The following is a 13,370-nucleotide window of genomic DNA, read 5'->3' on the forward strand; positions in this document are numbered from 1 at the left end:
CAATATGCAGCATATAAAGTAAATGCAGCAAACACAGCAATAAATGCATCATGCATATGATGCCAATGATGCGTCCTGGTCACCCCGACGATCATCTCATACAAAAGTGAGGCCGAGTGGGTAGGGTGATCAATGCACTCTGTCGTCACTACTCCCGATGGTGACCGAGTGGACAGGATCTTGTGCGGAGTACACCTATCCTCCTACCCCAAATCATAGATGGGGAGCGAATGCTCTCAACTCCGACAGACGGGGAGGAATCCCTGTCGGATAACACGTTGTGTCACACTACCCATGAGCGGACCAACGGTGCCTAACAGAGTCCCTGCTGCAACACACTCTGCCTGAATCGACCACTAACCCATGAGTGGTGGTGTGTGCAGATCCATGTAACTGGCGATGTGCTCAACAATAATGGAGCGGACTATCGCACAGCATGCAATCATGCAAATGATGCATGGCAATAACCATATAAACATCCTGACCTAATCCATATATATAGAAAAGTGCACCCTAGGTCAACGAATCATATCGAATCAAAGGTACACAGAAGGTATAAAAACCTAGGTCCTGAACATGGTGAAACATGGTATATCACTACCCCTATAAGCATGTATAGACAGGTAAAGTATACATGGGATGCAAAACAAATCAATCAATCAAACATGTATCAAGATTTGGGTAGTGATTAACCGAAACAGATAAGAAACACAATTGATGCAATATGTTAATTTCATTACTAAGCATATCAAAGACAAAAAGTCAAAAGTACCCGCCTCCGATAAAATAGTCCAAATCTGACTCCGAGATACTCGTCTCGCGTCAAAGTCCTGTGATACCAAACATACATTTTTATTTAGCTACAAATTAAACGTATAACTAAATAAAAATCCTTAAGAACAGTTTTAGGGAAAAACCCTAAACCATAATCTCGACCTTCCTAAATTAAATCCAACAATTAACTAGGGTTAATTTCCTTTAACCCTAATCATAACATTAGATTAAAAGTCTAAAGCGAATCAAATCTACCTATTCCAAACATAAACATAATCAACCTACTCGAAGTTCAATATACTAAACCTTACCTCAAATTCACCGTCGTTACAAGAACCAATAGCCACTGTATGGAGTGACTGTCCAACCACAGCATAAAACTTCACCTCAAAGCTGGGATCACTGCTGAAATCAGACTAATCAGAAAAAGGATCAATCAGTGGAAATCACAGATCCTACACAACCCAACTCACCTTATCTGCTCGGGTTTAGGATCAATCGGGATGTGGCCGACGGCGGTTTCGGGACTAAGGTACGCGGCTGGAGTTACCCAGTCCAGGGTCGGCAGCAGCGCAGAGGGAAGGGAGAGCGGCAGTGTTGAAGAGGAGACCGGCTGGTGGCACTGTTTCGTGCGACGCCGGATACTAGCTAGGGCACAGCGGACAGAAGAGGGGATAGGCTCGGTGTCGGCAGTGCTCGGTCACAAGGGATACACCGGCGGTGGTACTCAAGTGCCGGCGAGAAGGAAAACTAGGCCACAGTCGGCGCTGGGTCGAGAGGCGGCAACGTCGGCAAGCACAGTGGTGGCAGTCGGCGTTGGCTGTGATCGACGGCGGAAGAAGGTGCGGCCAAGACGAAATCGGCTGGGAATAAGTAGAAGGAAAGAACCGCACAGCGGTTAGGGCACGAGGAGAAGTCGGGCTTGCGGGAGGTCTCGGCGTCGGTAGAGGTGGCGGCGGCGCGTCGCTCAGCGAGGAGGAAGAGCACCGGCGGTGCTGTCGGGTGGAGAAGGCCGGCGTCGCGAGAGATGAGGGAAGGAGGGTTCGGCAGAGGAGAAGAAGAACACGCGAGTTCGGCGTCGAGGAAAAACTAGAGGAAAAGAAAAATAAAAGAAAAAGAAAAGGAAAAGGAAAATTAAAACTTTTCCTCATTAAAACAGGGTATCCTAAACAGGCTTTTCCGGGCCCCGTTTTTATCCCCGTTAACTCGTCCATACGAGCTCCGAAAAATTCCCGAAAAATTTCTAAAAATTCCAGAAAATTCCCTTACGATTATTCGCCTATTTTCGGTATTTTACATTCTCCCCCACTAATAAAAATTTGGTCCCCAAATTTCGTTATCTACCATCAGCAAATACTAACAACAGATAAAGAGTATAAATGCTGAACGGTAAATAAATCACATACCTCAAGTGAAAAGATGGGGATATCGAGCTCGGATCGTATCCTCGAGCTCCCAAGTAGCCTCCTCATCCGAATGATGCTGTCATCCGACTTTAACTAGCCGGATAGTTTTGTTCCGCAACTAACGCTCCTTTCGATCCAAAATCCATACCGGAATCTCCTCATATGTAATGTCAGGTTGAACTGAAACTGGAATATCTGCCAACACATGCGTCGGGTCGGGCACGTATCTCCGCAGCGTAGATACGTGGAATACAGCGTGAACGCCTGCCAAGAACGGCAATAGTGCCAACCGATAAGCTACTGTTCCAATCCTTTCCGAGATCTGGAAAGGTCCAATGTATCGCGGAGCTAGCTTACCTCTGAGGCCAATCTCTTCACCCCTTTCGTGGGCGAAACTCGCAGAAATATATAGCCGCAAATAGAGAACTCAAGGTGTCTCCGACTCGGGTCAGCATAACTCTTCTGGCAGTCTTATGCTTTTGACATCCTCCGTCTGATAATACGGACCAACTCCGCCTCATGTTGAGCCCTATAAGGTCCCAACAACTGGGTCTCTCGGATTCTCGTCCTGATCGACGACTGAGCAACTATGGTAACAAGAATACCTTGCTCTGTATGTCCCTGCTCTTCAATGTCTAACTCAGAGAAATCCTGAATCAAATCTGTGACCACAACTCGGTGGCAAGCTAAAGTCCCTCTGGACCTCTAGCTAAGTGCATCGGTAACCACATTAGCTTTTCCCAGGTGATAGCTAATGGTACAATCATAATATTTCAGGAACTCCATCTATCTCCTCGGTCGAAGATTAAGTTCCTTCTGAGTGAACAGATATTTGGGACTCCGATGGTCAGTGAGAATCTCAATGTAATATCATACAGGTACTGCCAAAAATAATAACGGCCAACTCGGATCATGAACCGAGTATTTTCTTCTCGGGCTCCCTCAACTATCGAGAAGCATATAAGAATACTCTACCGTGCTGCACCAGAACAACACTCATACCACAGCAGAGAGCGTCGGTATAGAGGACAAATTCGTCCTCTTCCGAAGGTAAAAACCAAAAATCAAAGCAGACACTAGTCTCCGCTTCAGCTCCTAGAAGCTGGTCTTGAAATCCTCAGTCCAAGTAAACTTCACGCCTTTCATGGTCATGCGTGAAAGTAGCATAGCTATGCGGAAGCAACCCTTTACGAAAGGTCTGTAATATCCTGCGAGTCACAAAAGACTGCGGATCTCCTACACTGATTTCGGCTGCTCCCAACGGTAACAACCTCTATCTCCTGTGGAACCACGGTACACTCCTACCGGTGACCGTGTGTCCCAAACATCATAACAAAAGACAATCCAAACCAGCACTACTGATAATCACATATAGATGTTCTCGTCGAATGATCTCTAGATCTATGCAAAGGTAGTGTACGTGACTCACCTCGGATCCGTAATAGATCACAACATCGTCCACAAAGATAATGGACACCTATCCAAAACATCCTCGACATACTAGGATCATCGAGTCCCTGAAAACATCTAAGGCACTGTAAGCCTATATGACAAAAATCAAGACACATAATGTCCGTATCACAGACATTCCTATCCATAAGATCTCCAATAATAAATCGAAAAAAAATATGATCATCAATAACATAAATCACCAAAGAATAAATCCTCCAGGGTGAGAGCAGCGCTCCATCACAGGAAACACCACATATGTGGGAGCAACGCTCTACCACAAGAAATCCTCAATATGTGGGAGCAACACTCCACCACAAATAATCTGAAATATGTATCTGCAATAAATATAGGAGCAATGCTCCGCTACCAGCAATCCGTGATATGTGGGAGCAACGCTCACCACAAAATAATACATAAGTACCCCAAGGCACCTAACTATCCAGCTAGAGATTGTACAAGATCTCTCTACCACAAATCACTGTGGTTAGCCTAGGCTATAACTACCTAGTAACTAATCAAATCCATCATCAACTCTATCAGCATCCTAGTGGGTCATCCACTGATAGGAAAATTAGTTGATGGGTTAATCCAACAAACGACATAATGCAGTCACTCCACATTCTGCATTCAGTATAAGTAGAATCATCATACTGCTACCAATAATACACCTAGCACACATGCTCACACAACATATGTATGATCAACAAAAACCTCCAATTATTATACACCAAACATACTCACAACTCCGGTATATTCAGTATGATACCTCCAACAATACATACCGAACACGTGTGCAAAATCAATGTAGGTAAAATCAACAATACACCTCAAACAACACTCACATGACATATCTTCACCTATGCCAAGAGTATAACCAACATATACTTCCAATAAAACATACTAAACCCAGGTGCACTCACATATCCAACATAATCAAAAAGATACCTCAGATACCACACCAAACACATATGTACATATCACAACTCAGATTAAATCGACAAAATGCCTCCATCAAAACACCACCGATGTACTTATACTACATCTCGGATTTAATCAACAAGATATCTTCAATAATACATCCAGATACATACACCGAACTACATAGCTATGATCCACAAGGAAACTTCAAATCATATCAGAACATGGATACATATACTACTTGCAAATGGGCAGTCTACCACATGACTCCTACAACACATAACAATCATAATATACATGTAACATAGACATGCAAAATCAGCATACCAGCTCAATCAAAGAGACCAACCTTATGCTACCAACACTCATAGGTTACCGGTATATCTAAACAAAATTCATGCATATGTATCAAGCATGAATACATCAATCAAAGGCAACCCAAAATAAAGCAGCCTAATCATCCAGTAACAACCCTGCTCTAGGTTCAAAGGAACTGGTATCGGACAAGAAAAATATACACACCGTGGTATAACATTGTCAGTCAATGTCATATACTACCAAGACTATATCTAATGGGGAAAATTTTATCATCATAATTCCAAATGTACTCTCCCAGTATACACTAGTAACTATTATATCCCATAAGTGTTAAGCAATTAGCTCTACACTTCCTTACATCAGCGGGGTCACATATCCCAAAGCACCCTCTAAGTTATCCTACCATGTATATACAATCCACGATCAAAATCTTCATGGAATAGGATACATCGATCCTTTATAACCTATCCAAGCCGATAATGATATATGGCTAAATCAGTCATTTTCACGTCAATACAAAACATGTACTCAAATGTGCTCTAGATACATAACTAAGCACAAATAACCTAAAGGTTCGAACCTAAAAAAAAAATAGAATATGGCAATCCTCTATTGATCACCCAACAAAACTAAATCATTCATCTACTAACTAATCAAGAATACCTTAATCCTCCACAAGCAACTAAGGTATATCCAACCACATAATATCATATGTATAAATGTGTACAACCCAAAAGAAAAAGTCAATATTTAGGAACATCAAGACACTCTCATTTTCATCCTCAAAAATATCAGCCCACATAATAACAGATGAATCATTCTCTACTCCTCATGAGGGCAAGTTAGCATTCAAAACATCAAATCATTATTTATCCACGAAGTCCAATATCAGAGGAAGCAATTATCCATTTTATCATCCTTTTATCTAACCACAACTAACCAGATTATTAAAATCTCATAGGCACATTCAACCGTAAAACTCTCCAGCACCCCAATTTATAATCTGATCACCAACCATAATCATCAAACCTGTGAATATCATAAATGACACTCACTATGTCACCATCAATGACAACCCAAATATTAGATCATCAAAATAGTTATCCACTAATAGATCATCAAACAACCACATAACATTTACTCTCATAAATCATTAGAAATCAACACATCACAATATCTTATATCACAATATCCCTCAACCTCAAACCATTCTCAACAATGATCAAACATGGTAACTCCCAATGACCAATTTCCATCGTACCTGGTACCCTAATATCCAAAAGATATGAGTATAAAACTCTCCTGGCTAAGTCAGCAGGAATATGTAGGTATCATCCACTACCCAGCTAACAATAGCAGAGGCTGGTATGTGCCTCCATCTCCTAGTAGTAGTAACATAAGCTAAAACTACTGATGGTATGATATGAAAAATCACCAGAGACTATAATCCTTGATCTCTATGAGGGTCGACCCAGATCAGTGGCTAACCCATCACATGTAATATGGCTACAACAACCAGACATGTACTAAAGATAAAGTGCTAATACATGTCATCACTATCATAAAATAAACATCATACCTATTTGCTGTCTGGAGATGTTCCGTCGCTGTCCTATCCCCAACCTTTGACCTCAAACTCCGAACGAGAAACATCGTCGGAAATCCAAATAAATCCGAAACGGAAATCCGAAACATAACCATATCGAAAATCCGAAAATGCCCAGTTTGACTCGCAAACCTGGCTAACCCAAATATCCAGAATACTAACAACAGGTATCCGATAAATCTCCAAAACACCAAAAGTAGGTATCCATAACCTGCTCTGATACCAAATAAATTGGTATCAGACAAATCTCGGAAATCCAACAAACTGAAATAGATATCCAAAAATCCAGAACACCAAAAGCATGTATCGTAACCTGCTCTGATACCAATAAATTGGTATCAGATAAATCTCGAAAATCCAAAATATAAAAATCCAACAAGTATCGCCCAACTTGGCGCTCTAATACCAAGTAAATAAATTGGTATCAGGTTATCCCAAACATCAAAAATACGAAAACAAAAGATCGTATACCTGTGCTCTGATACCACTAAATTGTCACGCCCCCAGAGGAGTCCATGTCCGAGAAAATTTCGGCAGCATCTCCCCTGTACGGTGGACAATCTGAAACTTTTCTACATCCTCCCATACCTCAGCCACAGGCGGCTGGAATAATAACAATAAATAAAATCATTCACCACGCAGTTTATAATAGTAACATCACAATACTACACTGACTCAAAATCCACCCTACTCCACTACACTCGTAAAACTCAAATCCGACGAAACTTACCTCTTCTGCCGTCCAAGCAGGCATGTAGTAAAAACATATCGAATAAAAATCCATCATTATCATCACAAAAATCCATACAACAACCAAGTATCCAAACAAACCAAGTCAACACATAATCAATAAATGCAAAACAAAACTAAACGATATATAAACCATCGAGGTCTGCAGAGATCTAGCACTACGTGCTGTGGGGACTAGCGACTGGAACTCCCTCCTGACAGCATCAACCTGAAAATAACAACAATGGAGGCGGGGTGAGTCCAACACTCAGCAGGTACAATTGATATGCAAAGTAAAGAAACAACACCTAGCACTAATCATGCGTACAGTCTCCTGATAAGAAAGATAAAAAATGCATCTGAAGTAAACAGGAGAATACTGTACTAACCAGGTCCTGAGTATAAGGTCAAACAGTCCGAGTGGTATAGGGATCCTGTATGCATGTCAAACATAGGTATCCAAACAATATGCAGCATATAAATGCAGCAACCACAAACACAAGCAATAAATGCATCATGCATATGATGCCAATGATGCGTCCTGGTCACCCCTGACGCCAGTCGATCATCTCATACAAAAGTGAGGCCGAGTGGGTAGGGCTGTGACAACCGTGCACTCTGTCGTCACTACTCCTGATGAGTGACCGAGTGGACGGGATGCTGTCGGAGTACACCTATCCTCCTACCCCAAATCATAGATGGGGGAGCGCAATGCTCTCAACTCCCGGTACACGATGACGGGGAGGAATCCCTGTCGGATAACACGTTGTGTCACACTACCCATGAGCGGACCAACGGTGCCTAACAGAGTCCCTGCTACAACACACTCTGCCTGAATCGACCACTAACCCATGAGTGGTGGTGTGTGCAGATCCATGTAACTGGCGATGTGCTCAACAATAATGGAGCGGACTATCGCACAACATGCAATCATGCAAATGATGCATGGCAATAACCATATAAACATCCTGACCTAATCCATATATATAGAAAAGTGCACCCTAGGTCAACGAATCATATCGAATCAAAGGTACACAGAAGGTATAAAAACCTAGGTCCTGAACATGGTGAAACATGGTATATCACTACCCCTATAAGCATGTATAGACAGGTAAAGTATACATGGGATGCAAAACAAATCAATCAATCAAACATGTATCAAGATTTGGGTAGTGATTAACCGAAACAGATAAGAAACACAATTGATGCAATATGTTAATTTCATTACTAAGCATATCAAAGACAAAAAGTCAAAAGTACCCGCCTCCGATAAAATAGTCCAAATCTGACTCCGAGATACTCGTCTCGCGTCAAAGTCCTGTGATACCAAACATACATTTTTATTTAGCTACAAATTAAACGTATAACTAAATAAAAATCCTTAAGAACAGTTTTAGGGAAAAACCCTAAACCATAATCTCGACCTTCCTAAATTAAATCCAACAATTAACTAGGGTTAATTTCCTTTAACCCTAATCATAACATTAGATTAAAAGTCTAAAGCGAATCAAATCTACCTATTCCAAACATAAACATAATCAACCTACTCGAAGTTCAATATACTAAACCTTACCTCAAATTCACCGTCGTTACAAGAACCAATAGCCACTGTATGGAGTGACTGTCCAACCACAGCATAAAACTTCACCTCAAAGCTGGGATCACTGCTGAAATCAGACTAATCAGAAAAAGGATCAATCAGTGGAAATCACAGATCCTACACAACCCAACTCACCTTATCTGCTCGGGTTTAGGATCAATCGGGATGTGGCCGACGGCGGTTTCGGGACTAAGGTACGCGGCTGGAGTTACCCAATCCAGGGTCGGCAGCAGCGCAGAGGGAAGGGAGAGCGGCAGTGTTGAAGAGGAGACTGGCTGGTGGCACTGTTTCGTGCGACGCCGGATACTAGCTAGGGCACAGCGGACAGAAGAGGGGATAGGCTTGGTGTCGGCAGTGCTCGGTCACAAGGGATACACCGGCGGTGGTACTCAAGTGCTGGCGAGAAGGAAAACTAGGCCACAGTCGGCGCTGGGTCGAGAGGCGGCAACGTCGGCAAGCACAGTGGTGGCAGTCGGCGTTGGCTGTGATCGGCGGCGGAAGAAGGTGCGGCCAAGACGAAATCGGCTGGGAATAAGTAGAAGGAAAGAACCGCACAGCGGTTAGGGCACGAGGAGAAGTCGGGCTTGCGGGAGGTCTCGGCGTCGGTAGAGGTGGCGGCGGCGCGTCGCTCAGCGAGGAGGAAGAGCACCGGCGGTGCTGTCGGGTGGAGAAGGCCGGCGTCGCGAGAGATGAGGGAAGGAGGGTTCGGCAGAGGAGAAGAAGAACACGCGAGTTCGGCGTCGAGGAAAAACCAGAGGAAAAGAAAAATAAAAGAAAAAGAAAAGGAAAAGGAAAATTAAAACTTTTCCTCGTTAAAACAGGGTATCCTAAACAGGCTTTTCCGGGCCCCGTTTTTATCCCCGTTAACTCGTCCATACGAGCTCCGAAAAATTCCCGAAAAATTTCTAAAAATTCCAGAAAATTCCCTTACGATTATTCGCCTATTTTCGGTATTTTACACATTTGGCCAAACAATTTCCCTAGTACTAGTTTTGGTAGTGTTCTCCAATATCATCTAAGTCGGGTTCCACATCTTTTGTAAGGATTCTGGTATCCTCTAAGCCGAATCTTTACTATAGTACTAGGTTTGGTAGTATTCTTCGATATCCTTTTAGTCAAGTTTCACAACCCCTTTATACCTCTGATTCAGTAAGAATTTCGGTATCCTCTAAGCCAGACTTCTTACCTGTCAATTTACCACAGACAATTTACATAGCTCAAAAACTTTTACCTTTGGTGTATTAAATTCTTTTTAAACAAACTTCCTCTTGAAACCATATGATTCTTTATAACCAACCATAACATATAGGAACAAAACATAAAAGAACAGATAATATGATCTCGGTTATGGAGAATAAAGTTAACCCGAGTGTGTTGTCATGAGACTAAACTTTAAACAAGATTAGCTCTGAAAAAATTTATTATTTTCTAGGTCTAAAAAACTTTAATATTAATGGAAACCACGATGTTTAAAAGGAGTGAAATCTAATCTTTTGCTCAAAGAGTACTAGAATACATCAAGTGCAAATACATAATACTGGACCAACATCAAGGCCTCCCAATCATCTTACCAACCTTCACAAAACATCAGAAAACCCTTAAAAATTCTAGCAGGGGTGATTTCCAACCAGCGGAAAAGAAAACGTGAAAACCGAAGGGGATGTAAGCCTCCCAATCGCCTTACAAACCTCCACAAAATAGTGGAAATCATTCCAAAATTCCAACAATGCAGATTTCCAACCAAAGGGAAAAGAAAGCGTGAAAACTTCATCAAAACATCACAAAAGAGGAGGAGATGTAAGCCTCCCTATCGCCTTACAAACCTCCACAGAACAACGGAAATCCCTCCAAAAATTCTAGCAACACGGATTTCCAACCAAAGGGAAAAGAAAATATGAAAACTTCATCGAAACATTGTAGAAATGGAAGGAGGTGTAATTGACATCAATAAATCATACACGTAACATCAAAACACGCATACTACAGTGCATATAGTGCAATAAATAAAAGTAAGAAGTCACTTGCCTTAACGTAGAAGAACAACGGAGGAATATGAACGAGAACTTCTCTTCCAAAGTCCTCTACTCGGTGTTGGCGGCTAAGAACCTAAGCTAGGAGTAGGACTAGGCTAGGGTTATATGTTTGTCATAACTAGTTTAGGCCTATTAACTAAGTGGCTATAATATTAATTACTTAGGCCTAATATGTTATACTTACCCATACTTATTTAATAAAAACTAAAACTCTATTTAATTATAAATTTTTGAAATTTAAAGACCATTTTTAAAACACTATAATATAATACCTAATGACCCAGTGTGAGCATCATGTTTTCTTTATGCCAAAGTCTTGATCAGTGGATCTGTAATATTATCATTTGTCAATACTTTGTATTTTTTACATCTCCTTTATTGATAATCTCTCAAATGAGATAGAACCACCAAAGTATGTGTTTGGATTATTGATAAGATTTGAGTTCCTTAACCTAAGTAATAGCATATTATTATCACAATAGAAGTCTATTGGGTTAGCTATACTAAGAATCACATCAAGTTTTGTAATGAATTTTCTAATCCAAACAACATCTTTTACTGCATTAGAAGCAACACTATACTTGGTCTTTGTAGTAGAATCAATAATTGTGTATTACTTTGAACTCTTCAAGCTCACAACACCATCATTTAAGCAAAACACATATCCTGACTGTGATCTTAAATCATCCTTGTCAGTTTGGAAGCTGACATCGGTGTAATCCTTTACAACAAGCTCCTTATCTCCTCCATATATCAAGAAATAATGGTTAGTTCTTCTCAAGTACTTAAAAATATTTTTGACTGTTGTCTAGTAACTTCACTCAGATCTGACTAATATCTATTAGTCATGCTTAATGCATATGAGACATCAAGATGAGTATATAATGCAATAGAAATCCTATCCATGCGATCCCTCTCATCTCTTAGAATTTTGCATGGCAAAATGATTAAGTACCTTATCAATATATGTACTTTGACTCAGGCTAAATAATCTCTTAAATCTATCTTTATATATCTTAATGCTTAAAATATAGGCAGCTTCACCTAAGTTTTTGATTGAAAAATAATTCCCAAGCTAAGTCTTTACAAATTTTAGGACAGGGATATCATTTTCAATAAAAAAGTATGTCATCCACATATAAAATGAGAAAGATAATTGTGCTCCTACTAATTCTTTTATAGACACAAGGTTCATCTTCATTTTTTATGAAACCAAACTCTTTAATCACATCATTGAATAGAAGATTCTAGCTTAGAAACTTGCTTTAATACATAAATGTAATTTACATACCTTTCTAGCATTCTTTGGATCAATAAAATCCTTAGGTTGTGTCAAGTACATATCTTTGAGTAGATCCCCATTAAGGAATGTCGTTTTAATATCCATCTGCCAGATCTCATAATCATGGTAAGTTGCAATAGCAAGTAAGATTCGAATGGATTTAAGCATCACAATCGGTGAAAATATTTCATCATAGTTTATACCATGAATTTTCTTGAACTCTTTAGCTACCAGTCATCCTTTAAAGCTATACACATTACTATCCATGTCAGTTTTCTTCTTGAAACTTATTTGCACCCAATGAGATTTATCCTTTTAGGTGGGTAAACTAGAGTCCATACTTGATTGGTACACATAGAATTCATTTCAAATCTTATGGTCTCTAGCTATTTTTAGAATTTTGGCTCATTATAGCTTCTTGATAGGATGTAGGATCATTTAGATCAATAAACATTACATCATCATGGTCAAACAAGAGAAGAGAATATTCTCAGTTTAACGACGTGTTCTATCAGATCTACGTAGAGCTTGTTCTACTTGAATAGGTTATTGTTCCATAATTTCTTGTGATGCAACAAGTTCATGATCCACAATATCTTATGGTGTCTGTTTAGGTTCCATCAAAGTATCAGTGCTAATTTGTGTAACTCAAATTTCTTCAAGATATACTTTTCTCCAACTAGTTCCTCTAGAAATAATTTCTCTTTCTAGAAAATATTATTTTGACAACAAACACTTTATCTTATGTTGGATTGTAAAAGATACGTCTTTGGGATATACTACATAGTAGCACTTATCATATTTGGATCCTAGTTTCTCTGAGACTTTGTGTTTAACATAAGCTTCATAACCCCAAATCTTTATAAAAGACCTTTGGGACTCTTTTCAGTCCATATCTCATATCGTGTCTTTGTAATTGTCTTAGATAGAGCATGGTTAATTGTGAAAGTAACAGTATCTAGAGAATATCCCTAGAAAGAAGAAGAAAGATCTAAATGACTCAACCATGATCGTAGCATATCCAATAAAGTGTGATTCCGCCTTTTTGATACACTATTCCATTGTGGTGTTCCAAGTGGAGTGAGTTGGGATATAATCCCAAACTCAACTAGATAATTATAAAATTTTTGGCTTAGGTATTCACCATCTCAATCTAATCGAAGTATCTTAATACCTCTTTCAAGTTGGTTTTATACTTCATACTTAAATTCTTTGAACTTTTCAAATGATTTTAACTTGTATTTCATTAAAT

This window comes from Zingiber officinale, chromosome 5B, assembly GCF_018446385.1.
Source record: "Zingiber officinale cultivar Zhangliang chromosome 5B, Zo_v1.1, whole genome shotgun sequence".
NCBI classification, from domain to species: domain Eukaryota; kingdom Viridiplantae; phylum Streptophyta; class Magnoliopsida; order Zingiberales; family Zingiberaceae; genus Zingiber; species Zingiber officinale.